Source organism: Myotis yumanensis, unplaced genomic scaffold (assembly GCF_028538775.1).
Source record: "Myotis yumanensis isolate MYYU_CA2020_CCGP unplaced genomic scaffold, mMyoYum1.0.hap1 SCAF_7, whole genome shotgun sequence".
NCBI classification, from domain to species: Eukaryota; Metazoa; Chordata; class Mammalia; order Chiroptera; family Vespertilionidae; genus Myotis; species Myotis yumanensis.
This window is the reverse complement of record NW_027223758.1, coordinates 24,934,826-24,961,719: the sequence shown is the minus strand read 5'-3', so window position 1 is coordinate 24,961,719 and position 26,894 is coordinate 24,934,826. Positions and strand designations below refer to the sequence as shown.

The 26,894-nt window shown below is 38.6% G+C and overlaps 1 protein-coding gene across 1 annotated transcript in view; it reads left to right on the top strand.

The window, feature by feature from the left end:
- The window catches only part of SLX4IP (SLX4 interacting protein), a 180,997-nt gene that overhangs the window by 20,115 nt on the left and 133,988 nt on the right, over positions 1-26,894 (top strand). The gene's annotated exons all lie outside the window — the stretch shown is intronic.

Genomic DNA, 26,894 nt, shown 5'->3' with positions numbered 1-26,894 from the left:
AAACAAAGTAGTGGAAAGGGAAATCAAATAATATAATAAAAATTTACATCATTATGGACACAGCGTTTCTCTTTGAAAGTTGCTGTGAGTGTGTACCCAACAGAGTCAATGAAAAAGAGTGGTAGCAAGGCACATTCTCCTAACATTTCAAAACATTGGGAATACAGAGAAGATCCCCCCAAAAAACAGATCTTGTACAGAGGATCAGATTCAAAACAGCCTTCTCAACAGCAGCAGCTGGGGACAGTGGACCAATCCTCTCCATACTCTAAGGATAATGGTTTCCGACCCAGAACTCTCTTCACAGCTGAGCTTTCAATCACATGTTAAGGTAGAATAGAGATATAAAGTCTAAATACTTTCCTTCTAATGTATCCTATTTTAGGAAGGACATGGCTTTCTAAAATAAGGGGGTCAACAGAGAAAAAGTGAGATATGAGATCCAGGAAATAGGGAATTTAACAGGTGAGGGCCTAAGCAGGTCCCATGATGGTCAAATGTGTATCCTGCTTACAGAGCAAGCAGACTGATTGGAACAGGAGAGTTCCGTGAAAGATGTCTCCAACAAAAAATAAAATGAATAAAATCGCTAATATATTTAAATGTATTGAGAGGAGGTTTTGTTTTTGTTTGTTTGTTTGTTTTTTAATTTTATCAGAGTTTGGGAACAACTTAGTGATAGTAATACGAGAAACTAAAACAAGAATGATGCAACCCTTAACTCTAACAAAAGATTGTGCAAGATAGCAAAGTTAGGGTATTACACTGCATGGATCAACTTTGAACTGAACCAAGGATACATTTCATATATTGTTAACTCCAAAATTTGGAAGGCTAGGGAAGGAGACCTGTGGGGGGTGGTTAGGGGGCGGGGGGTGGGGGCATTGCTGCATTTTCAGTGGAAAGTATGTCAAAGTGAAATAAGAAATCATAGTATAAACATAGTATTTAGAAATATGGTGGTCAGTACGAGATCAAATAGGTAACATTTTCAGTGTGGTCGTACCTGGTCAGTGAGAGTTACAGTGGGGGTGGTAGCCAGATGGGACAGAAGAGTCCTGGTTTTTCGTTTGTTTCTAAAGATGTTTATTGATATCAGAGAGAGGAGGGGGGAGAGAGAGATAGAAACATCAATGAGGAGAGAGAATCATCTGTCTGTTGCCTTGAGCCCACAACCCAAGCATGCACCCTGACTGGGAATTGAATTGCGACTTCGAGGTTCATAGGTCCACGATCAACTACTGAGCCACACCAGCCAGGTGAAACCTATTTTGGATGTCATTTTAATCTGTGCATGCATTACTGTGATAAAAAATTAAATGGCTAAATAAAATTTAAATGGGATTAATTTATGCAAATTTTTGTATAGATAGATTCATCTACTTTTGATTATTTGGGTTTAAAACTGCTTGGATACAGCATAGTTCCCAAAGTAACAGAAAACTAGGTGAACACTAAATAGTTTGCCACTTGCATCTCAGTTGTTTATTCTCTTTCCTTGGAATGGTATTAATTATCTACCCTTCACATCCTTCAAAAGAAGAAAGGTCTTCTGACCTTCTTGCAAGTAAGAGGGCTTCCCTTCCTCCACCCCGCCGCCCCCCCGCCCCCCCCCCCAACTGCTTTGGCTCTGGCCTTCCACTCTGTTAAGCCAGAATTCCAGGAAATGGCAATAATGAGCGAGTGTCCTTGGAACCATAGCTTTCAGGGTCTCTTGACTTCTAAGCCACTGCAGCTGTGACAGGGAGATACATCCTATATGTGCTTTAGCGACTCCTTCCTCAGCTGAAAATAGTGGTGATAGCAGACATGTCTCCCCAAGGCTCCTTAGTGATTTTAATTCTAGTTCTATATGCACTGCAGTGTTTTAGATTTTCCAAAATGATAAGTCCAAAATGATAAGGGGCCAAGGGTCAGCTGCTTGTTTTGTAAAAACAGGTTTATTGGAACAGCCACTCCCGTTTGTTTAGGTATGGTCTCTGGCTGCTTTTATGCTACAATGGCAGAGTTAAATAGTAGCAACACAGACCTCATTGTCTTCAAAGTCTGAAATATTTATGTATAAATGCTGATTTCAGTATATAAATATATCTCGTGATGCACATAACTAGTATCAGCTTTATTGGACATCACAAGAATGTAAAAATCCCTCTGGACACTTCCTTCTTGCACCTTGTCAGAGCAAACTTTCAATGAAGTTACCTTGGGTTAAACTGGCTGCAAGGGCGGGTGAATTAGTAAGGCCAAGGCAAGGTCATTTCCTTTGCAAGTGGAAGCAAGAAATAGACATGACATATAATAATCCTAATTATGGACTTTTATCCATTAAAACACAAAGCTTTAATGAAAAGAAAATAAACTTTAGTAATAAATTACTGTCAAAGTGTCAAATTAATATGCATGGTGTCTACCTCTGAAAAGTTTATGGGTCCATCCCCTGCTTTGAAGGTATTTTTAAAAGTATATAATGCTGCCAGGTTTCACTCCTATGATTTTAAATTTTCAACTTGGGTTCCAGCAAAGCAATAATATGAAAGGTTCCTGCCTCATTTTCTCTCTCTGTAGATCATTTCCTTTGCTTCCTGCATCTGTTTTCTTGGATTAGTTAGGTATTATACCAAAGTCTAAATGTCTTTTGGCTACAAAGCTTGCTCTGCTGCTTCCCTTCCCCCCAGTCCACTTTATTGTGGGTGGGAAAATTTCTGTTGAGAGGGCTTGATTAATTAGAAGGGATTCCTGGCGCTCCTAGCTATGGCAGCCTGGGAAGATTACAGAGCCTGGCTTAGTGACAGGCCAATCTGTATTTAGGAAAAACTCGGACCAGCCAGATTTCCCTGGAATGTGGACTGGCTTTGTCTTCTTCCACAGGGAATGTGAAATGACCCCCTCCTCTTCCTTCCCACCCATTCCAGGAGACTCAAAGCTTTAACTTTTGCTGTTGATAGTTGTCCACTTTTTATTAGGGGGTGGGAGTTGGGATGGGGTGGGGAGCTGGACTTTTGGGGTAGGAAGGGTGAGTCATTTTCTAAATCTAAAATAACAGGTTTCAGATTTTATTAATGTTAATGAGGAGAGGAGAGATTTTACATGTTTAAAATCTCCCTGAATCTTTCCTATTTATGTTTTTCTTTCCACTACTTTGTAGCAATTATAGTTTTATGTTCTGCTCTGAATTTCAGTTAACCTTAGTCTTTGCATTCCTTAGAACAACCACAAAAAGAGAAATATGCACGAGAATTGACAGTGATTTCCCCTTTATAATAAAAGTAAAAGTGAAGAGCAATGCTTTGAACTTCCACGGAAAGAAAGTTGAATAGCAAATGGGCTTTTGTCTTGCTGGTTTGCCTCAATGAATGACTTCAATCCTGTGTCTTAGGTTTTCAGTTACCTAAAGGGGAATGTGATACTGATTTTGTCATCTGTGCTCATTTGAAAATAGATGCATTGATTTTGTGTATTATTATTGAAAAAAGATTTATGCAAATAGTTTTCTATCAGTTGAGTTCTAGGTAATGCCTTTCTACTAAATTTTAAGACAGTAAGACTGACATGTCCTAACAGAATAAGTCATAAAAGTTTTAAATGGTTACACTTTGTACTAGAAATGAATTTGAGGAGTGTGCAGTCTTTGTCCCTAAAACTGTTTTTACAAAGGCACTTATTTGTCTTTGTGAAACTTTTCAAAGTGAAAGAGGCACCTCTGTATTTCTTTTCCCAGTAGTTAAACTGTTCATATTCCAGTTCCTTCTTAATTCTGTGTGTTCCTTGGAGAGGTTTAAGTTTTAAAAACATCATGATCAGTAAGAGTTTGCTTAGTGGTTGATGACATGCTCAAAATAAAGTAGGCTATTTTTTCCCCACTTTCTGTTATCTGTTCTATGACTTTGAGCAGGCTGGAAACTGTTCAACTAAATGTATGTTGATTACCTGGTAGAATCGAAATACAATTCATAATAGTTTACCAACAGTTACCCAGTTAATTCTGCCTCAGGCATAAAGCTTCTCACTCAATAGGGTGTTTGCTCTGAGTGTTGATAACTTTGAAACAAAGTTCTTGTTGAACTTGAAATAAAACTTCCTTTTCCAAGTACTCTCTCTGCCTGTCTGGCCAGACAAGCAATTTTCTGGGCTTTATTTTTTTTACTTCTTTCCCATGTGTATAAGCTCATCTATTCTTTTTCTGCATGATTAGCAAGTGTTTAAGTACAGCCCTGGCTTCTCACTCTGTTTTTTGCTTCAACTTGCTACTGGCCACCATGAAGTCTCTGCCTAAATTGATCCCTAAAACCTCAAACCAAGAATTCACTTTGGCATAGTTTTCTTCTAAACTGACTTTTGCTTTGAACGTCTTGGTACTATCCTCACATATCCCGGGCTTGCCAAATTACGGTGTGTCGTCGTTCTGTATTCATAATCATCTAATTAATGCACCCACCCTTTGTAGAGTATCTTGGACTTGCTGCTTTTCCTTCATTACAAATGCAGCCTTTGGCATACTTCTTGCTTGTATTTCTGCATTAAACTCTATGCCTTTTTTGTCCTGCCATTTTAGTTCATCCAGACAAGTGACAGGATAATGTTTCTTAACACCATTTTCATCATGTTGCTTTCCTGCTTACATGCTCAGAGTAAATCCTTTTGTTTAATCAAATCTAATCCAGACTCTCCAGCTCAATTTAAAGCACTCTGCAAACTACCCTCCCCTCTTTAACTTTGACCATGTTTTCAACTTGGAACCTGGGAACATGGCCCACCTATTCCTATGAAACTGGTGCATTTGCCTTTCCTGCAGCATATGGCCTGTGGTTTTCTCTCTTTCTGTTCTCTTGCCTTTTTTTTTTTCTTAGTCTTTGCCCATCAGCTTTGTCCAGGCTTGACCAGTGACTCGATTTTCCTTTGATACATGATCCAAACTTTTTCTACATTTATTACCCTCTCACTTTGTTCCTTTACCCATTATGTGCAGCTTATGTTGTCATATTTTAGATATATTCTCCAGTTTCTACACACACGTACATAAGCTTTTACAACATACTGTCCCAGCCACATTCCCTGAGAAAAAGGACCTGTGCTGCTGCTTTTGTATTTCTACAGGCCTTGTGTAATCTGGAGCATTTTGTGAGGTGTCAGAACCCCCCACTCTTCTTATTACAAAGTTGAGAAGTTTCTTCCCTCATGGTTCATGGAGAACAGGGAAGTCATTCAGGCTTAGAATTATTTTTTACTGGTCTTTTTTCAGTTCCAGACAGAGAATGTTGTGTAATCTTCAATTTGTGGTATATTTCTTAAATTCTTTTTTTATCTGAAGCTATTTCTCCTTTTAGGAGTCCACAGTTCCACTTTGAAAATATTTTAAGTAATTGTTTTGAAAATAGCTTTTGTTAATGGAAAATGACAATGTGTAGAATTTGTGTCTCTATGTCCTTTAGGAAAGTAAATTATTTCAGTATAATAATGTTATTTATTTGGCATTATTATGTTTTATCTTAATTAACACTTTACTGTTAGACCTTGGTACTTTAATTTTTCCAACATTCATAGAAAGCATGTACTTTGTATATTATTAATTTATTCTAGAGTAAAAAATAAATTTTAGCCAGAAAGTAGACAGGATCTCTCACAGATAAGGGAGCTCAGTAAGTTCCTTGGATTCTCTGTGAGGGCTGTAGAGGGCGTCATTGTTCCATGTTTTGTAAAGTAAACGCAGACATTCTGATCCAAGGAAGCACAGCAACTGAAGTGCTTTTTAAATTGCTGGCTCATTCCTAAATTATCCTGATATCCTAAATGCCTGTGTTTGTTTGCCTGGAAGTTGTGTGCATGCTCTCATCCATAGCCTGTTATGCCTGTGAATATTTAGATCGCTCTGTCTGACAGTTCTTCTTACCAGGAAGCAACACCATTAACTGCAGCAGGAGAAAACAATCACAACAACCCAGACTATCCCAAGTGGCCTCAGAGAAAGCATTCTCAGAGTGACACAGACAGCCTCTGGCATTCTTTCGAAAGGAAGAATTCAGGAACCAGAATTGATGGGCTGAGAGTGAGGATCCCCCTTTCTCCTTAGAAAGCTTTGGGACCCCATCCCAGCCCTGGTCCTAGCAGTCAAGGCTGTGGGGGACTGAGACAAGTTCTTGCTGTCAGTGTTATTACAGTTACTGCTCTTCTTCCTCACCTTTCCTTATTGTTATCATTACTGTTAGTTTAGGAGATGGGAGGTTAAGAATCAAGAGGTGGGGTGGGGACTGACAGAGTATCCGTGCATTGTACAATCCCTGGGAATTCCATGGAAATGACATTCCACTGAAATAGCCTGTGTGTGCAGCAATCCATATGTTAGCCAAATAATGTAAAAATATGCACAGTGTCCACCTATCTCTTTCAGATGCTTCTCTGATAGTAACCTTGGAATATCCATGATTAAGTAATATTGGAAACTAGGCCACTGTGTGTATGTATACACTACTTTATTGCATGTGACAAATGTGAGTAGCATGTGACAATAAATTCTGATTTTAGGACTAGTAGAAACATCAAGTAATGAGTTCTTTTTTAAAAAGTATTTTTTGTTGATTTCATAGAGGAAGGGAGATGGAGAGAGATTAGAAACATCAATGATGAGAGAGAATCACTGATTGGCTGGCTTCTGCATGCCCCATACTGGGGATCAAGCCTGCAACCCAGGCTTGTACCCTGACCAGGAATCGAACCTCCTGGTTCATAGGTTCATGCTCAACCACTGAACCACACTGGCTGGGCAGGTAATGAATTCTTAATAGTGATCCTACACATTCACATAGGCATGTGTGAGCTAAGAAAGAATGTTATGCTGTTTGGTTCACAAAGGTATAGCATCATATAGGTTCTGGCAAGGCATGTGCCAAGCCTAGCATCACAGTTCTCATTACCAGAAAAATTCACTACATATTTATTAAAAAAAAAATCCATGTATAAATGGACCTGCGAAGTTCAAACCCATGTTGTTCAAGGGCCAACTCTATATTTTATGGATTAATGTTGAGATCATGTGCAGTTCTCAATTTCTGTGACTCTCTATATCCCATTCATGTTGCTCTAGGTTTGTTTTTTTGTTTAGTTTTTTATAGTACTTGAAAGTTGGATCATCAGGTTTTTGAGGAAAGAATTCCAGAAGATGGGGTTAACATCAAATTTTTAATCAGGTTTCCTGAATTTACATTGTAATTTTACTTGTGAAAACTATATGACTTTGGGTGAATCCTGTTACCTCTTTGTGCATCCATTTCTTCAATAATAGCACTATATGTTTGACAGGGTTTCTTGTGAGCATCAGATTAATAATAAAAGACATACTGCTCTGAAACTGTTTGGGGAAATAACATTTTATGCATGTTATGGGCCCTCAGTAATTATTTTATGGTGACATTCTGTATAGTATTAGAGGGACTTGGCCTTAGCATCTTATTTGGTCTCATAATTCTTTGGGGTGAAGACTAGTCTAATTCTTTTCATGTGGGAGGTGTCAATTAGCAAATCTTCATTTTATCCCTGGCATGCAAGGCCCTAGGTTAGGCACTAGACACAGACAAGGCTGATGATCGCCTGTTTTTATCCTTAGGGGGATTTGCAATGAGAAATTAATGTGTCAAATTTTAAATAGCAGTAGGTTAGGGGAACAGAGATGCCAGAGTGCCCTGCATAGTTGAGTCGTAAACAAATGAGTACAGTAATTTTCTTCAGATCTATTTCCGAATTGAATGTTGTGGCAAAGCCATAGGCATCAATCTGTTGGGTGCCCTATTTGTGTGTCAGTTTTCTTAGTGGGCTACAGTGGCAGGTGGCTGGGACTGGAAGTCAGAGGGTTAGATGTTAGTCCTTGATATTGGTTCTTGACTATGGACAGGTCAGTTAACATCTTTTGTGTTAGTGATCTATAGCTGTGTTACCAGCCTTTTTATAATGTTATGGGTCAGAAGATCCAGCTGGGTAGTTTTTCTGCTTTACACGGCATTGACTGGGGTCACTTGCTTGGATGCATTCAAGTCACTACTGGGCTAGAGAGCTCAAGAAGACTTCACTCACATGTTCCATTCTTCTCCTTGATGACTTCGTCTCTTCACAGGTTGTCTTGTCATTCGTTAGAAGCTAGCTTGAGCTCCCGTATGGCATGGTGTCTGGCTTGCCCAGAGAACATGGGAGTGGAAGCTGTGAGGCTGTGTCTGGAACTGGCAAACTGTTTCTTCCACCATATTCTTTGGTCAGTAAGGAGACCTAGGTCTCCAACAAGGTCAGGAGAAAAGGAAATAGATTCCACCTCTTAATGGGAGGAGCCATGTGCATATACCAAGGAGAGGAGGAATTGTTGGTGGCTGTCTTACTATAGTTCTTTTATCTGTTAGATAGTTCCTTTATCTATTAAATGAGGTTTTGGATTATGGAGTCTCTTAGGACCTGCCTAGTCCTACATTTCTATAATTCTATGAATTTTTATTTGAAGATTTTTTTTTTTGTATATTATCTAGTAGAAATAATTTGGAGGTAGAAAGGCCTGGATTTGAATCAGGGCCTTAACACTGACGTGCACTTTGGGAAGTGACAGTCGTTCTGAGCTTTTGCATCCACGTTAAATTGGGTTAGCTGAATAATATTAATATAAACTCACTTCTTGGATTATTGTCCATTTTAGCAATGAGTCATCACTCAGAAAGTGTTAGTATCCTTCTCCTTTACCTTCCTTGTTACCTGATTTGAGCCTTTTCATAGACAACAGTAGTGGAAGACATTACTTGCAGTTCTTTTTATTTAATACTAATATGAAGGTATTCAGGCAGAGCCATGGGCCCCAGAGAACATCACCCTCAGGGCTTCCAGCAGTGTTTCCTGAAAGTGCCCGGTTCCCATGGAGGCCCAAGCCAGATCTCTGTCCCTGAGTGGCTCAGCTGCTGTCTATTCTTTTGATGTATTGAGATTCTGCACAGAATATAACTGGGTTCTAGGAGGAGCATAAAATACATTGAAAACTGCTGATGTAGTCCAGCTCCTTCATGAACGGATGAAGATTCCTGTGGAGCAGAAGGTGAGAATCTGAAAAGTTGCCCAAGAGAACTTAGTACCTTATTTAGAGACATAAGAACTCTCCTGGGCTGGTGCTAGTCAAGGCTCTTTGGAGGAAGAAACAAACCTGTGCAAACTCCCAGAACTAGAACAGAGTACTTTATAAGGTAGTGGGAGTGTCCCAGAGTACCTTGGCACTAAGCTTTGTGAGGTTCTGGAGACAGCTTCTGGCTGCCCATGGCAGCTCCACTGTGGGCCTCTTCGAGAGCTGGGCCCTGGTCTCTGGGTATTCCTTGTCACTCTTTCTCTGCTGGCTTCTCTCCGCTCCCCTGTGCACATTGTATGTCAGGTTGGCTCCTCACCTTTCAATGACATATTTTACAAGACTGCTGTACCTTGCCCCAATAAGCAAACTTCTGGAGGTGACTTTGCTCCAATGACTATGGCACGGGCAGTGTCCCTTAGTGCACAGATGCCTCTCTGTGCTCATGCCCACTATTGGGCATGGCAGTTGTCAGAAAAAGGGGCATAGGTTACCCCAAAAACTAATACAGCAGTGTTTTATGGTTTAGAGACTTGACTATAAAGTTTCTTCTTGGCAATGCCACAGACAGGCCTTCTTACAGAACATAATAATGAGTACCTAAAGTTTGTAGGGAGGCCTCAGGGGCATCCAAGAGGTAGCTGAAATAATCTGACCCTTGAGAAGGTTCTCTCGGTTACTGGAGATGAGGATGCTTATGATTACTGCTCTGCTTAACAGTTTGCAACTTGTTTTATTGTTGGTGTGCATGTTGAGGCATTTGTAGGTTGCTCACAATCTTTAGTGTGTATATGTTATGGTAATTAAGCCATAATATTGCAATAATCAGGAAAAGTATCAAAGAGCATATCATTCTACCAGAATTTCTGAATATCTACCCTATAGATTACCTTCAGAGTCAGGAGGGGACCCAGTCTTCAGTAGCATCAATCTGACATTGAATCTTAAAATCTGAAGCCCTGAATGCATTCTAGCAAGTCACTAGTCAGCTATGAGTCTGCATATTTGATTTTGACTCAGCATTCCATTTGTACTTCCTCCAGTGTGTGAAATTACAGAAACTTCATTGTAGCTTTAGTATTTTTAATTGTCACCAAGTGGTGCTGCTAGCCAGTATGCAAAGTCTTCCAACAGCTGATGAAATGCTTACTTTTTCAAAGATGGCCCAGTGGAATCAGATGTCGCTGTATCAGCTCCAATGCTGCATGAGTCTGTTTCACTTCCCACAATGACTGATTCTCCATCTGCCATGACAGTGCATTCCTGAGCTGCTGCCCCCTCACTCGTGGTGACTGGAATGTTTATTTTTAGGAAAAGTTAAAATTATCCAGAGAAGGGTGTCTATAAATTTACATGATTCAGCCTCTCTATGCAGGGATCATGGGAGAGCTGTGTGTATAGACTTAAAAAACTCTTTATGGAAAAATGAAAAATTATTAAAGGGGAGGAGTATAATGAACATTGATGTACCTACCCATCATCCATCTTCAACATTGAGGGCAATTTTAAACTAAGTAATTTAAACCAGTTAAAGGCCAGTTTGAAAAAAGTGAGGGGTACCACGTGACGTTGACATTCTTTAAGCGAATTTAAGCTGAATTTTCCAAATTTCAGCACTGTTAGTAATTCTCCTCCACCAATCCAAAAGAGCCTTAGCTCTTTCCTTTAGTCTTCAGTTTAAGTTCTAAGTAATATTATTAGAAGTATAATAAGAGATCTTATTAGGGCATTAATGTGAATTTTCACATGACAAAGAGTAATTAGTAAAACTTGATTTTGGTTACCTAGGTTCTGAAGAGACCACCAGTATGCCTTAGATTTCTGATTTTATTTTGCAGGGAATTCTTGTTGGGGTTTTACACAGTAGTCAGATGGACCTCATCACTGTTTCTACCTTTGGGCTCTTGATTCTTTTTCCCCAAGCTGGGGATATAAGTGTTAACCTTTATAATATTGCTACAGAAAAAGTGTCTAACCCAGTGCCTGGCAATTAGTAAGCATTTACTAAACTTAGCTAGTAGTAATCATTTACTAAACTTATAGTAAATATACCAGCTGGGAAGCAAACCAGTTTTAAGATTATGTAGGCTCCCTCCTATTCTTTTCAGGTATTTCATTTCAGCTGCATATGATGTGAAGTTCAAGTGTGTTATGATTTTTTTTTTTTAATTACACGTTCTCTTTTAAAAGATCTTGTGACAGCCCAAGAGGGGAACTAACATTTACTGTCTACCTACTAAGATTTTCACATATTATCCTATTTAATATGTGTTTTTACACATCCTGTTTAATTCTCACAGTACTGTTAACTACACCTTACTGTTGGCGGGTCATGGATATGAAGGGCAGTGAAGTTGAGTATTTTGCTCAAGTTGGAAGTAGAAAATGGTAAAGTTTTCAAGCCTAGGATCTTTTACTGAAAGTTGTATACTTTGATGAAGATTGAAAATGCTAGCTGCAGTCTTATAAAGGGACTGGTTTAGAATTGCCCTTGTCCAATAATGATTACTTATTAGTGATTTATAATTTTTAAAGTTTTATTAACTATATAACTAACCATATTAAAACACATTATCTTGGGAAGTAGGCAGGGCAGGTGTATTGATTAAAGAGAGGATCCTGGGACCTACGATTCTTCTTCTTTTATTGCCCTCAAAAAAAGTCTTTTAGGGGAAAAGATGCATTGAAGACTGTTAGTCAAAGGTCAGTTCTGGGCCCCATTGTTCTTTGTAGAACCTTAATGATCCATGCTCTTCTGAGGCTGGGTGCCCCTGTCAAGGGAGAGATTTTTGAGCTCCTTTGGCTTACCAAGTGTGCTGCGGTGAGAGTGTATGCAAAGAGGAGAAGTGAGAGAAGGAAGAGGGGTCAGTCCTGGAGAAAAAGGCATGTTACCTCCATAGTCAGGTAGAAGCAAGAGAAAACCACCCAAGTACTAGAATTAGGGAGATATATACTTCCCTTGACTAAGGCCTCTGCCCAGATCTTGACCTGGTCTTGGGGTTGGAAGTTAGGGAGACCTTGACAAGTGGGTAGGACTATGGTTACTTCCCAGGAAAGTTGAGGACAATCTGGGTGGTCAGCTACTGTGGATGCAAAATAAGAATCAATGCCATATAACTTATAGACTCTTTGTAAACTTCTTTATTAACCCCATTTGGGAAATTTAAAAAAATCTGAAACACATAACAAAACAAAAAATTTCCATATTCTCACTCTTAAATTCCATATTCCTATTACTTTTAACATCTTGTAGTATTCGCTCCTACACTCTTATTTTAGAAACATGCAAACAGACTTGTTTCATAAAAAATTACCCATTTGCATTATGAAGAATTCAAAGGTGACAAAATATCATTCCAAATCTATTATGGAAACAACTCTTGTAGCATTAGGTGAACATCGTTCCAGATGAATACTATGGGTATATCCTGTGTACAGACAGAATGATTATAGCAAAAGCTAGAAACAATTTTGTTAAATAATGGATATTATAACTGTTACTTTAAAAACATAAAATGTATTTTTATCTTTTATTTAAAAATAATTCTTTATTGTTGAAAGTATTACATATGTCCCATTTTTTCCTCCATCCAACCAACCCCCAACCCCAGGCCTTCAGCACCCTATTGTCTATGTCCATGGGTTATGCATATATGCATACAGGGTCTTTGGTTGATTACTTCCCACCCTCGCCCGCCTTCCTCTGAGATTCCGCACTCTGTTCCATGCTTCCATGTCTCTGGATCCACTTCATTCATCTGTTTACTTAGATTCCACATATGAGTGCGATCATGTGATACTTGTCTTTCTCTGACTGACTTATTTCACTTAGCATGATACTCTCCAGGTCCCTCCATGCTGTCTCAAAGGGTAAGAGATTCTTCTTTTTTATTGCTGCATAGTATTCCATGGTATAAATGTACCACAGCTTTTTTATCCACCCATCCACTGATGACACTTGGGCTGTTTCCAGATCTTAGCTATTGTAAATTGTGCTGATATGAACATAGAGGTGCATACATTCTTTCTGATTGGTGCTTTGGGTTCTTAGGATATATTCCTAGAAGTGGGATCACTGGGTCAAATGGCAGTTCCATATTTAATTTTTTGTGGAAACTCCATACTGTTTTCCATAATGGTTGCACCAGTCTGCATTCCCACCAGCAGTGTACTAGGGTTCCCTTTCCTCCACATCCTCACCAGTACTTGTCATTTGTTGATTTGTTGTGGATTTTTATCTTAATAGTTGAAAAAGAAGCTGAATTGAAATGTAAGAAATTGTTGAAACTCAAATATCTTTTCCTCATTAAGTTTTATATCCAAAAAATTATTCTAAGATAAAAATGGCTTATAAAATAAACATTTTTTTAAAAAAATTTAATTTCAGTCTTAGTATTGATTGACCCCTTGCTCAGAAAGAGGGGAACAACACGAAGCTAGTGGCTACCATACTTAATAGCACAGGACAAGAAAATGAATTAAAAAGCTGAAATACATAAAAATATCAACAAAAATTGGGAAGTGAGAGGACAGAAGACAAAGGATAAGGTGTTGTTCAGTCTTACTAGCCATATTTCAGGTACTCAGTAGCCACAGGTGGCTAGTGGGATAGTGTAGGTATTGCAGAAAGTTCTCTCAGACAACACTGCTTTGTCAGAAACAGACTGTTGGTGTTGTGTTTCTTAAATTCTTTCATGTTTGAGAATGTCTCTTTATATTCGAATGATAAGTTGGCTTATATTTTCTTTCTCTCAGAATTTTGTTGTAAAATTTTTAACAGTGTCTCCTGACATTGAATATTGCTCTGGAGAAATGTAAAGCTAGCCCAATATTTCCTCCATTATATATAGACTTATTTTTTTGTCTTTGGATACCGAAAATATTTTATAAATATCTCTCAGTGTGAATTATTGTTGCATCAATTTTTTTCTGGAACATATGCTGCTTTGGTCTGCAAATTCTGCTCATTCTTCATTCCAGAGAGATTCTTACATCGTCTCATATCTTGATACCCACTGCTTGTTCCATTACTTAAGTTGTCTACTTCAGGGATAGGTCCCTCAATTAAATTATTTTTTTTGTCTTCTATATTTATTGCTATTCTCTAATTGTTTTAATTTCCTAGTTCCTTTTATTTTTAAAACTGAAAAATGATTACCAGACCATACTACCATGATATCCAAACCATAGTAACATGATTATTCAAACCTTTTCACTGTCAGTAAATCAGTTTTTAGGATTGTCAGTTTCTCATCTGTTTTATTTTCACTTATTTGTTAATCCCTAAGTGATTTTGATTTTGATTCTCAATTTGTTTCCTTATTTTCCCCACATTAGGTATCTCAATATTCCTGTTCACCAAGTTACCCAAAATTTAGCAGCTTAACACAACAAAAATTTTCTGACTAGCAATTTCTATGGATCAGAAATACAGGCATAGTTTAGCTGGGTGCCTCTTGCTCAGGTTCTCTCAGTAAGACTTCAGTCAAGGTATCAGCTGGGACAGCAGCATTTTCAAGGTTTGATTGGGGGAGGATCTGCTTCCAAGTTCCCTCACGTGATATTGGCAGGAGATCTCTCTCCTATGCTCACTGGTTGTTACATGCAGGCCTCTCCATAAGGCAGCTCATGACATAGCACCTGGCTTTCCTCAGAGAGAATGAGAGAGGGTGCCCAAGGTGGAAGCCAACCTCAAAACCTAACCTGAAAATGACATTCCATCATTAGATGTGAATTATTAAACCCAGCCCACATTCAAAGGGAGGGGATTATACAAGAGTGTGAAAACCAAGAGGTGCGGATCATTGGGCCCATCTTATATGCTGCCTGCCACGTCCTCTTTTTTTAAAAAAATATATTTTATTGATTTTTTACAGAGAGGAAGAGAGAGGGATAGAGAGTTAGAAACATCGATGAGAGAGAAACATCGATCAGCTGCCTCCTGAACACCCCCTACTGGGGGTGCACGCAACCAAGGTACATGCCCTTGACCGGAATCGAACCCAGGACCCTTGAGTCCGCAGGCTGACGCTCTGTCCACTGAGGCAAACCGATCAGGGCTGCCATGTCCTCTTTTTTCATTTTATTTTGTCTTATTTCTGGTCTTTGGGCTCTTGAGTTAATGAGTTTTCTCCCCATAGCTCTAAGTTGATCTGTTACCTGAAGCAATGACTTGTTCCTATTTTTCACATGATGTTTCATTTGGGATATGCTTTTGCATGTTTGTTCCTTTTTTATGTTGTGCATTTGATAGAAACATAATTAAGCCATGCCATTTATTTCAACCTTGGTCTTGTGTAGCTCTGTTTATGCATTCTATTTGCTTCGCTGTAGTATACATGATTTTTTTATATTCTTCCTTTATATCTGAGGCTGGTTTAATTTCCCTTCATGCTACAGTTTGAGAACTGGGCAGTAGAGCCAGTTTACTTCTGTGTAGCCATAAAGGATGGTCTCTGGAGGAAGAAGGCTCACTTGAGGTGAGGAGGTTAAATGCCAGAATCACTGGGTCATACTCTCATCTGAGGTCCTGTTAGAGGTCCTGTGTCAGAGTTAGCTCCTGGTTGGGGAGGAGTAGGGCCAGGGATCTGGGCGGGATCTTCTGCTATGGGCATGCCTTGTTGTTAGCTCAGTCTCCTATTTCCCATAGTTCCTGGAAATAAAGAAAAGCATAATTGCTGGAGTGGGCAAATGTACTGAGGGAACTTTTGGGGGTTATGGAAGTACTCTATAACTAAATTATGGTGACATTGAACAATTGTATTAATGTACTAAAACTCATCACACTAGAAACTTAAAACAGATGAATTTTATTCTATGCAAATTAAAATGTAATAAAACTATTTAAAAATGTATCTGTTTGGTATGCCTTTTTCCAGAATTAGAGGTATTTGAAGAATTTTCAGTATGGTAATGTGATGATTCAGCAGTTCCAACCATTTATCATTCATCTTTACTAATTCATTTAGAGAACATGTACTGCCATGGATAACTAATGATTTCGTTTATTCTCGTTAGCTCTATTAGCAAAAACCATGGTTATCAAGAAGGCTCTATTGTATTGATTGGGTGATATGTAAATGAAAAAGACCTACCTAAATGTTGTAAAAATGAAATTAGATTTTAATTACTTCCCAACGATTCAAAACACACCGTAGCAAAAAGGGGAAAAATTAATGTTTTCTTAAAAATATCCTGTGATGAGACAAACTTTTATTTATTTCATTCTAATAGTATACTATAGACCAGTGATGGCGAACCTTTTGAGCTCGGCGTGTCAGCATTTTGAAAAACCCTAACTTAACTCTGGTGCCGTGTCACATATAGAAATTTTTTGATCTTTGCAACCATAGTAAAACAAAGATTTATATTTTTGATATTTATTTTATATGTTTAAATGCCATTTAACAAAGAAAAATCAACCAAAAAAATGAGTTTGCGTGTCACCTCTGACCCGCGTGTCATAGGTTCGCACCATCACTGCTATAGACCAGGGGTGGGCAAACTTTTTGACTCAAGGGCCACAATGGGTTCTTAAACTGGACCGGAGGGCCGGAACAAAAGCATGGGTGGAGTGTTTGTGTGAACTAATATAAATTCAAAGTAAACATCATTACATAAAAGGGTACGGTCTTTTTTTTTTTTAGTTTTATTCATTTCAAACGGGCCGTAGTTTGCCCACGGCTGCTATAGACTGTAGTAGAGTGATGGTCTTGAAATTAAAAGATAGATATTTTCTTCCTTTTTACAGCTGAGTAGTATTCCATTGTGTAAATGTACCAGAGTTGTTTTATCTACTCATCTACTATTGTACACTTGGGCTGCTTCCAAATCTTGGCTATTATAAATAGCGCTGCAGTGAATGTAGGGGTACATATATTCTTTTAAATTAGTGTTTCGGGTTTCTTTGGATAAACTCCCAGAAGTGGAATTGCTGGTTCATAAGGCAGTTCCATTTTCAATTTTTTAAGGTAACTCCATACTGCTTTCCACAGTGGCTACTCCTGTACATATTTAATTCATAACTGAATGAAAGAATAAGTAAGATGTAGTCCTTATCCTCAAGAAAAATATATTCTAGTTAGGAGACTAAGCCATGCACATATGAAAAAGATAGCTAGTAACACGGGCCCCATGTAAAATCTGAAGTGTTCACATTGTCCACATAGTGTCTGAGGAGGAAGAGGAGGAGGTGGTGACTAGGACTGGTCAGAAAAGCCTGTGGAGTTACTGGTACCCAAGTGGGTATACTGAATCCCTGACCAATAGCAGAATGTACTTGGGAATGCTGCACACATGAGCACCGAGGATAGGAATGAAGATGGCTTGTGTGTGAGACTATGAAGAGAGAGGACTGACTGAAGCTGAGGGAAGAACTGGAAATAGAGTTGAATGGAAAGAGTGGCTTCAAATTGCCCATGAGCTCTTACCCCCAAAAGTAGAGATTGGCTTTCTTTTGTTGGGCATCACGGAATCAGTGGGTTCTTGAACCAAGAAATGATTAGATAACATTTAGCAAATTCACTGTTAAAGCTATTGATTGACATGTGAATAATTTGGCTGTTTTTTTGCGTCTCTTTTGTGCAAGAAACATATATATTTAAGAAGGTTTGCATATTTGGTTGTTGCTTATTCTTTTTGCACCGTAAGCAACAAAATTATCAACTCCTCACTTTTTATTTTACTAAATAGGGAGTCTAATACAGTCTTGCAAATAAGACAGAAATGTTTTATTTGAAATGCGCAGGTAGAAATTAATTGAGGGTGTGTTGTATATAGGATACCAAGTCCTATATAGTTCAGAGGCAAAGAAATACCCCTCCCGGGGGTTGGAGTTAGACGATTAGAAAGGTAGCAGTGAGATGCTGCTGGAGTGGAGAGGAAAAAGTTCTGCAAGAGGAACTGAAAGGCAGATGACCTGTGTGCCAGGCACTTTCCATGTGTTTTCTTTTAATCCTTGCGATTTCCCAGTAAAAAATTTAATGCCTATACACAGAGGAGAAATGAGGCTTGAGGGGCTGATGTGTATGGACATGAGCATTACAATCATAGGTTTGGATGAATTTGCTGATAGAGGGAATGCTGGTAGGAAAGGTGATTGGGTCTTATAAAATAAACCAGTATTGTTGTATCTTTCCTGGGATAAAATGATCAGGCAGAGGTGTAAATAGTGCCGTTCAATGTTACTGTTTACAAAACGTTAAACTCTGAGATAATTAATAGTCCTTTAAATGGTGTTTAGCATCAAGCTAGTTACAGTAAACATTCAACCCTAGTGTTTCTCAGAACATTTAAAAATTGCCCTTTGAAAGGATTCTAGTCTGAAAAACAATTCTATTGGAATGGAGTAATGCCTGAATCTCTATATTCAAACTTAGTTTCTTTTGAATAATCAAATGAAAGGAACAATAAAGTGTTGATTTAGTTCGCTTCATCATTGATTTTGATTTCACTTCAGTGTGGGCCTTAGTGTCCTACTTAGCAAAAACGTTTGGATTAGTGCAGCCCCACGCCCTTCCAGCCCCGACTGAACTCTTTGTCCTGTACTGTAGAGAAATATTTATTCCTTAAGGCAATAGCTCTTTGAGGGTTAAAAACAACAACAGCAAAAACAACATCCAGGCTAATTCTGTCAGCCCTTAATTATTCAAAAAATGTTTGAAACTGTAATAACTTGTTAGATCTTGTGCAGTAAAACATAATTCCCAGTTTTCCAAGGCCAGCTGTAGATCAGGATCCTTAATGGAAAAAGGCGGGGGTGTGTTTGTTAAGGGGCCACTTAGGGAAATCAGTTCCATGTAATTGTTAGTACAGTTCTTTGGATAGACTTTTTTATGACTCAGTAATACAGATGTCATTAATTTATAATGGAAAAATGGTGAGACAGTATGACAATTATCTTCAGACTCAAGAATGCTTAGGCAGCAGGGTGATGATTGAATAGTTAGAACAGAGCCGCTGCAGGATGCCACTACCAGGATGAAGCACTAACGAGAATGAACCGGGGCCTCCTTGCCTCTGACCCTGCTTAGTTAATTAGCCAGCCACTGGCTGTGTAACTTGGGTGGCAGAAAGAAACCAGGGCCTGTTGGGAGTCCAAGGCCCTTGAGGGTTCTTCTCACCAAAGGAAATTCTACGCGCGTTTCCTTTTCTGGGCAGGCTAAGATGTGTAAGAGGGTCGGGCTTGCACAAAACAGGAGAATAAGTTTAATTTGTTCTTCCTCCAGTTATGTTTCCATATAATCTCCTTCTCTGAACAGTAGACACTTTGAGGTGAGGGCCAGCCTACTACAGAAATATTTCTGGCATTTTTGTGAGGGAGGAAGGTGAAATACATTGCTGAACATTTAGTGATCAAGTGGGATGATGTTTTCCCCTAGCTTATTTTTGAAGGTGTCATTGGCTTTTGCAAAATAACAGTTTATTGTGGTGGGAGAAGTCATATCTGACTTTCTAAGCAGGGCCTGTCATCTCTGGACCCCACAATGTGCAGTATGTGCCAGTAGCAGGGAGAATCTTGTAAATAAGAAAGCTGCTGGCATGGTGTTGGGGAACCTGGATTCTGTTCAGGCCCTGAACAGTTCTCCCGTAGTCCTTGTTATGTGGGTTGAATTACTCTCCCCACCCCCCACCCCCCAAAAAATATGCCACAGTTCAAAGTCCCAGTACCTCAATGTGATCATTTTTTGGAAATTGGATCTATAAAGAGGTTATTAAGTTCAAATGATGTCATTAAGGTGGTGGTAATCCAATATGACTCGTCACCTTATATAAAGGAGAAATTTGGGCATAAAAATACACAGAGTGAAGACTATGTGAAGACACTGGGAGAAAGCTGTCTACAAGCCAAGGAATGTCTGTTGCTACCAGAAGCCAGGAGTGAGGCATGAAACGTTCTCAGAAGGCACCCACCCTGCGACACCTTCTTTTTGGACTTCTAGGCTCACAAACTGTGAGACTATGCATTTCTGTTGTTTTAAGCCACCCAGTTCTGGTGCTTTGCTATGGTAGCCCCAAGAAATGAATATAGGCCTGATCCCCCCAAATGCCACAAAACTTGGAGCTAACCTCTCAATGTTCTAGACTTCTGCTTCCTCATTTGTAAAAGAGTCTTAGAGTAGACAATGTCAGGACCTTCCTGCTGTAAATTTGATGATTAATATTTCAAAAAGTACTTTCCAGCAAAGTTATTGTTGAATTTCCTAATATAGCTAAAATACACAAAGAATACTTTTTTTCAGTTCCCAATTTTGCTCTTTTCATTCAGGAGTCATTGGTGATACTTCCTTTAAGTTAAATATTGGGCAAGGCTGTCTCTTCCAAGTTGACACACTAAACAAATGACAGCATGTCTAGTCCCTATACCAGTGATGGCGAACCTATGACACGCGTGTCAGAGGTGACAACGCGAACTCATTTTTTTGGTTGATTTTTCTTTGTTAAATGGCATTTAAATATATAAAATAAATATCAAAAATATAAGTCTTTGTTTTACTATGGTTGCAAATATCAAAAAGTTTCTATATGTGACACGGCACCAGAGTTAAGTTAGGGTTTTTCAAAATGCTGACACGCCGAGCTCAAAAGGTTCGCCATCACTGCCCTATACAATGTACAACCAAAGTACATTATCACTTAAATGCACATAGATATATTCTGGTTGGGGGTTAGCATATTTTGGGTGTCATTTCTTCCTTAGGTTTCCAGAATGATTTCTTTTAGACATCTACAAGTTTATTCTAGTTTTCCCAAAGGAACCTGCCACATAGATACAGGCCCCTCAGGTATTTATTAGATGCCTCACTTCAGTAAACAGCAGCACTCCTGTGCACTGTGGGGTGTTCTTCATACCAGACTTTGACCTAAGTCAAGTCAAGGTGTTCATGGAGTTGTTCTTTTTTGACTTGTTGGGTCCACTGATGCATCAACATTAAGACTGCATTTGGTGTTATCCTAGATGAATAGAGTGAGGAAATAGTCACTCACATTTTCATCATTATCTTTCCTTATAAGATACATTTGAAATAATGCTACCTTTGGACCTTCTCTTTCTTTTCTTAGATTTTTTTTCTCTTTTTCCTTAGTTCCTATATTAAGTGGTAATTTTTTAAAATGTGCTTTAAGCTTTTTAAGAAAGATAAGTAATCCTATGTAATAAAGTCATAATATGCAAATCGACTGAACAGAGGAATGACCAGTCGCTATGATGTGCACTGATCACCAGGGGGCAGACGCTCAACGCAGAAGCTACCCCCTGGTGGTCAGTGCGCTCCCACAGAGGAGCACCACTCAGCCAGAAGCAGGGCTGATGGCTGGCAAGCGCAGCGGCGGTGCCGAGAGCCTCTCCTGCCTCTGTTGCAGGCGGGCAGTAAGGAGTGAGGGGTCCCGGACTGCGAGAGGGATCAGGCCTGACTGCTGGGATTGGGCCTAAGCCAACAGGTGGACATCCCTCAAGGGGTCCTGGACTGCGAGAGAGTGCAGGCTGGGCTGAGGGCTCCCCTCCCTGCCCCATGCACAAATTTTGTGCATCGGGCCTCTAGTATAAAAATACCTTTTCTTTCTTAAAAAAACAGCAACAAAAAAACATTATGTATTTGATTGGAATACAGAAAGGAAATCTTTAAAACATGTTAAATGAAATGTTTGATACCACTTGCCTTCTATCTGAGCAGGGGTCCTCAAACTACGGCCCGCAGGCCACATGCAAATACAAATATTGTATTTGTTCCCATTTTGTTTTTTTACTTCAAAATAAGATATGTGCAGTGTGCATAGGAATTTGTTCATAGTTTTTTTTTTTTTTTAAACTATAGTCTGGCCCTCCAACGGTCTGAGGGACAGTGAACTGGCCCCCTGTTTGAAAAGTTTGAGGACCCCTGTATCTGAGGCTCTCTCATGTTCTATTTTCCTCAGATCTCTTTTATATCTTCTTCCTTTACTAAAATATTCCCTCTCCTCAATCTGCTAGGATACAAAGACCAAGGGGTCAGTCAAATTAAGCCTAAAGAGAGATTTTAAAAACAGAATGGGATTAACCATGGTGGAATGTGGCTCCATGGGCCTTAATGGTTCTTTCTATTTTCTTTGTACCCCTTAATGAAAGGGATAGAGAAATGGTTAACTTGAGGACCATATTCAGCCAAAGTAAAGGTAATAATTTTAATCACATGTTTAATGAAGCTTATCTGGTTCTTCGAGAATTACTGTGCTATCTTCTGAAGATGTTTTAACACTTGCAGTGTTTTTATGCAAGATGTCTCACCCTTGGAAATCCAGTCTGATTTAAAATTTTTTCCTTCTTAATTCTACCCCACCCATTTCTCTTTCATAGCTTAGAACACAGGGAAGGGCCTAAAAAATGTCCTTAGTGTTAATATTCATTTAAAGAGGCTCCAATGAATCACTGTATGGATTATAAAGAATGGCACACCTTAGAAAAGTATCTCCGTGAGAAGTTGAAAGAAACGGTCTCTATCAAGTGAACCTAAGAACATCTTGTGTTTTGAAAGGAGATACGCAGCAGGGCACATGCCCAGGTTGCAGGCTCAATCCCTGATCAGGGTGTGTGCAGGAGGCAGCCAGTCAATGTATCTCTCTCACATCAATGTTTCCTCTCCCTCCCCTTACCTATCCCCCCTCCCCCTCTCCCTCTCCAATCAATATAAACATATTTTTAAAAAGTAGTAAAATCAGCCGAAACCGGTTTGACTCGGTGGATAGAGCGTCGGCTTGCGGACTGAAAGGTCCCGGGTTCGATTCCGGTCAAGGGCATGTACCTGGGTTTCGGGCACATCCCCAGTGGGAGATATGCAGGAGGCGGCTGATCGATGTTTCTCTCTCATCGATGTTTCTAACTCTCTATCTCTCTCCCTTCCTCTCTGTAAAAAATCAATAAAATATATATTTTTTTAAAAAGTAGTAAAATCATATTTTAAAGATTAAAAATTTCTTTGTGTAATGATATTCATTCATCGTTTATGACTATTTATAATTTTATTTTGTTCCTGAATAAAATATAGTAATTAAAATATTCCATTTTTGGTTCTATGCCTGGTCTTTGTTTATGCTGGTTCTAGGCCTCTGCACTAGCTTCAGCAGAACAGTAGTGACAAAGAAGATGTTCAGCTAATTTGTCCATGTGGTTTCCTGTAACATTTTCTCCTTATGGTGTCAAACTTGGATCGAAAAGAAATAAAACTGCCCCCTTTAGATTAAGATTCACAGTCTCAGAGATGCTTCTGGCTGGTCACATTGGTGGGGCTGGTCACTTACGTTGTGAATTTGCCAGCTCTTTTAATTCCAGTGCCTTTTCCCTGGAGACCTAGCGTTTTGGCATTTTATTTCTTCCTTTGTGCCTTCCAAAGGACCCAAAAAGAATGGAAGGACTTGAAACCCAACCCATCAGTGTTGCTATCAGTTAATAGATGTAGAAAAAGTTTGGTGGGTCTGCAGTTTTAAATTATTGACTAATAGTGCCTTAGATTTTTCATTGCTCTTTAGTTGTTTATTTTAAAATGTTTCTGTCAATTTTCCTTCTTCCTGTGAACATAGCTTCTCCTGGAAAAAGTCCAGTTTGCATTCATTATTTGATTTGAATGCTCTGATTCAGTGGCTTTCAACTTGTTTTCTGCTGTAACACAGATGTCTTTCACATGCTTCAGACATTCACAGGGGTGTACCCAGGGTTATGCAGAGCTCCAAGCAAGCTACTTGTAATTCCACCCCTTTCTTTCCCATTCAGGACGGTATAGTGGAAAGCAAGTGAAATAGAATGTTTGGTAATGTTGCTGTCAGTTGGCTCCATTTTTAAAAATAGCAAATCCTTAGACTTTGGCACTTGATTATTGCATTGCTTTAATCATTTGTACATTTAATGGACTCTTAAAAACAAATTACTTATATATGAAATGCTTAATAAAATGGTTAGTGACATGAGGAACTTATACTCATTCTCCAATTTGGACATTTCATAACATTTTGCCAAACATAGACAATATCTATCATTCTCTTTAAGAAAACAAAGGAATTAATGCTTTTATATTTTCTCCTATTTCTCTCTTACCTTCTCTGTGTTTTATATTATAATTTTTTGCAGCTAAGTTTGTTAATGTTTACCCCCTGTAATTATGACATTGTTTGATCTTGTGTAGATGGATTTCATGCTTGACACTAGTCCCTTCACCTTTACCACACCTTTGTTTACCTCTCATTGGGCTATAGTTATTCACGTAGAATAATCTTCAAGAAGGGCGCCTGGATACCATCTTCCCTGAGAGTTCTAGTTTTTCCTTTTTGACATATACCTTCCTGTTGTGTGTATTCTGGACCAGCAGCTTGAATGGGTGTAATGTTCTGGCTCTATCTTTCCCTCAGAGCTTTTGGACTTTGTCCCATTGTCTTCACCATTAACCAGTGTGGCGAGATTTTAAATCACTTCAGAGTTCCCCCCAGCAGCTGGATTTTTCTGTGTGTATTACTGGAGAATGACCAAGTTGTACATTGAATTTATTTTGGTTCCTTTTTTATTTTATTTTTTAAATTTGGTTCCTTCTTAAAAATTTTATATAAAGGTATAAAATTACATATAAGTATCACTTTAAATGCATGCTATACATTTTGATAATGTAGTACTTTCATCATTGTTAATTTTGTGATTTTCATGGTTATGTCCTTTTTAATTCCTGATTCATTAGGATTGCATCTTAAATTTCTCAAACAAGTACTTTTTAAGAACATTTTCTTTTATTCTAATTTGACAGCCTACATTATGGTTAGAGGATGCAATCTGAATGTTAGCAATTGTTGGAAATTTGTTGAGACTTCCTTTCTGACCTGGCAGTTAGTCAGTTTTTGTAAATGTTCCTTGTATAATTGAAAATAATCAGCATTCTGCATTTATTAAATGCAGGGTTCTATTTAAATGGCAGATCAAGGTTATTAATTTTATTACTCAAATATTCTGCCTGATTCTTCAGTTTCTGATAGTATCTCTCACTGTGGTAATGGTCTTACCATTTTTCTCCTTATAATTCTGTTGGTTTATGTTTCATATATTTTGAAACTGTGCTGCTAAGTACAAATAAATTCATATTGTTTTATTATCATTCTGTATTTTTTCTATTTTTACCATCAAATATTAATCTTCAGTTGATAATGGTTTTTCTGTAAGATGATATTTTATTTGGCATTAATATTCTTATCAGTTTTTATTTTGGTTAAAATTGCTAGGCATTGCTTCTCCTATTTTTCTTTGCATCTTTTTTTTGTAAGCAGCATATAGCTTTTTAAAATTTATTTGTTTTGTTTGCCCAGTGTAATAATCTATACCTTTACATTGGTTACACTTATTGCAAATATTGATATATCTCGACTTGTTTCGACTACTGCATATTTTTGCTTAAAACTTCTTTATATCTTCCCCTTTTTTGCTTTCTGCTGAACTAATCAAAACGTTTAATGTTTCCTTCCCTTTTGAAGCCCCTTTTTTTCTGGTTTGAAATACAGATATAGTAGTTCTATTCTTATACAGTTATTCATAATTCTTTGTATTGGATACTTAAAATAATATCCAGCTATAAGCAGCAGAAAATTCAACTAGGGGGGCACAGACAGATAGGGGTTATTTTTCTTGCACAACACAAAATCTGGAGGTGGATCTGCCATCTGGGACTCAGGCTCACTCCAGCTTTCTAGTCCCATCATTCTAACTCATGGGCATTTCCTACTTCTTGCTGCTTCGTGGCTGCAGGCTGGCTGCTGCACTTCCAGTCATCACATTCATGTACCAGGCAGGAAGAACTTGGGTAAGGGCAAATAGGCAAAGAAAGATGTGTGTACACAGGAGTCCCTTTTTGTCAGAAAAACAAAGGCTTTTCTGGGAATACTACCTAAGGGACTTCCATCTTGGCCAGAACTGTGCCCTGAAGCTTTCATAACTGGAAGGAAACTGGAGAGAAATTGAGAATGGGGTTTGAGGTCCGCCCATCTACAATGACTCTCGCTCATGTTTCATTCTAAAATGTTCTAACAAATCCTAAAGTTATTCAGCATTTCTATCCTTTTTGTATATTTGAGCACAATTTAGTACATGTTATTAAACACTGGACAACTTCCACAGTTTTTTTAATACAAAATGAATTAATTGTTTATATATATATTTTCAACCAGAAGGCGTTTATATGAGTGTGTGTGTGTGTGTGTGTGTGTGTGTGTGTGTGTGTTTCATTTTAAAAAATCAATATCTGACCTGGCTGGTGTGGCACAGTTGGTTGGGCGCCATCTTGTGCAGCAGGAGGTTGCCGATTTGGTTCTCAGTCAAGGGCACATGCCTGTGTTGCAGGCTCGATCCCTGGTACGGGGTGTGCAGGAGACAGCCAATCGCTGTTGCGCAATCATATTAATATTTCTTTCTCCCTCTTCCTTTTTCTCCTTCTCTCTAAAAGTCAGTAAACTGTTAAAATCAATATCTTGACTCATTGCTTCAGGTATCTCATGCCTTTCCTCTAGTTCAGTGGTTCTCAACCTTCCTAATGCCGCGACCCTTTAATATAGTTCCTCATGTTGTGGTGACCCCCAACTATAAAATTATTTTCATTGCTATTTCATAACTGTAATTTTGCTACTGTAAACAATATGTAATTATATATGTGTTTTCCAGTTGTCTTAGGCGACCCCTGTGAAAGGGTCGTGCGACCCCCAAAGGGGTCACGACCCACAGGTTGAGAACCGCTGCTGTAGTTGATCATTATCTTTTAAAAGTCTTTTTAGTGAGAAATTTTGGGTCTGTGGGTTATACATTGTTTTAACTATTTGATGTCAA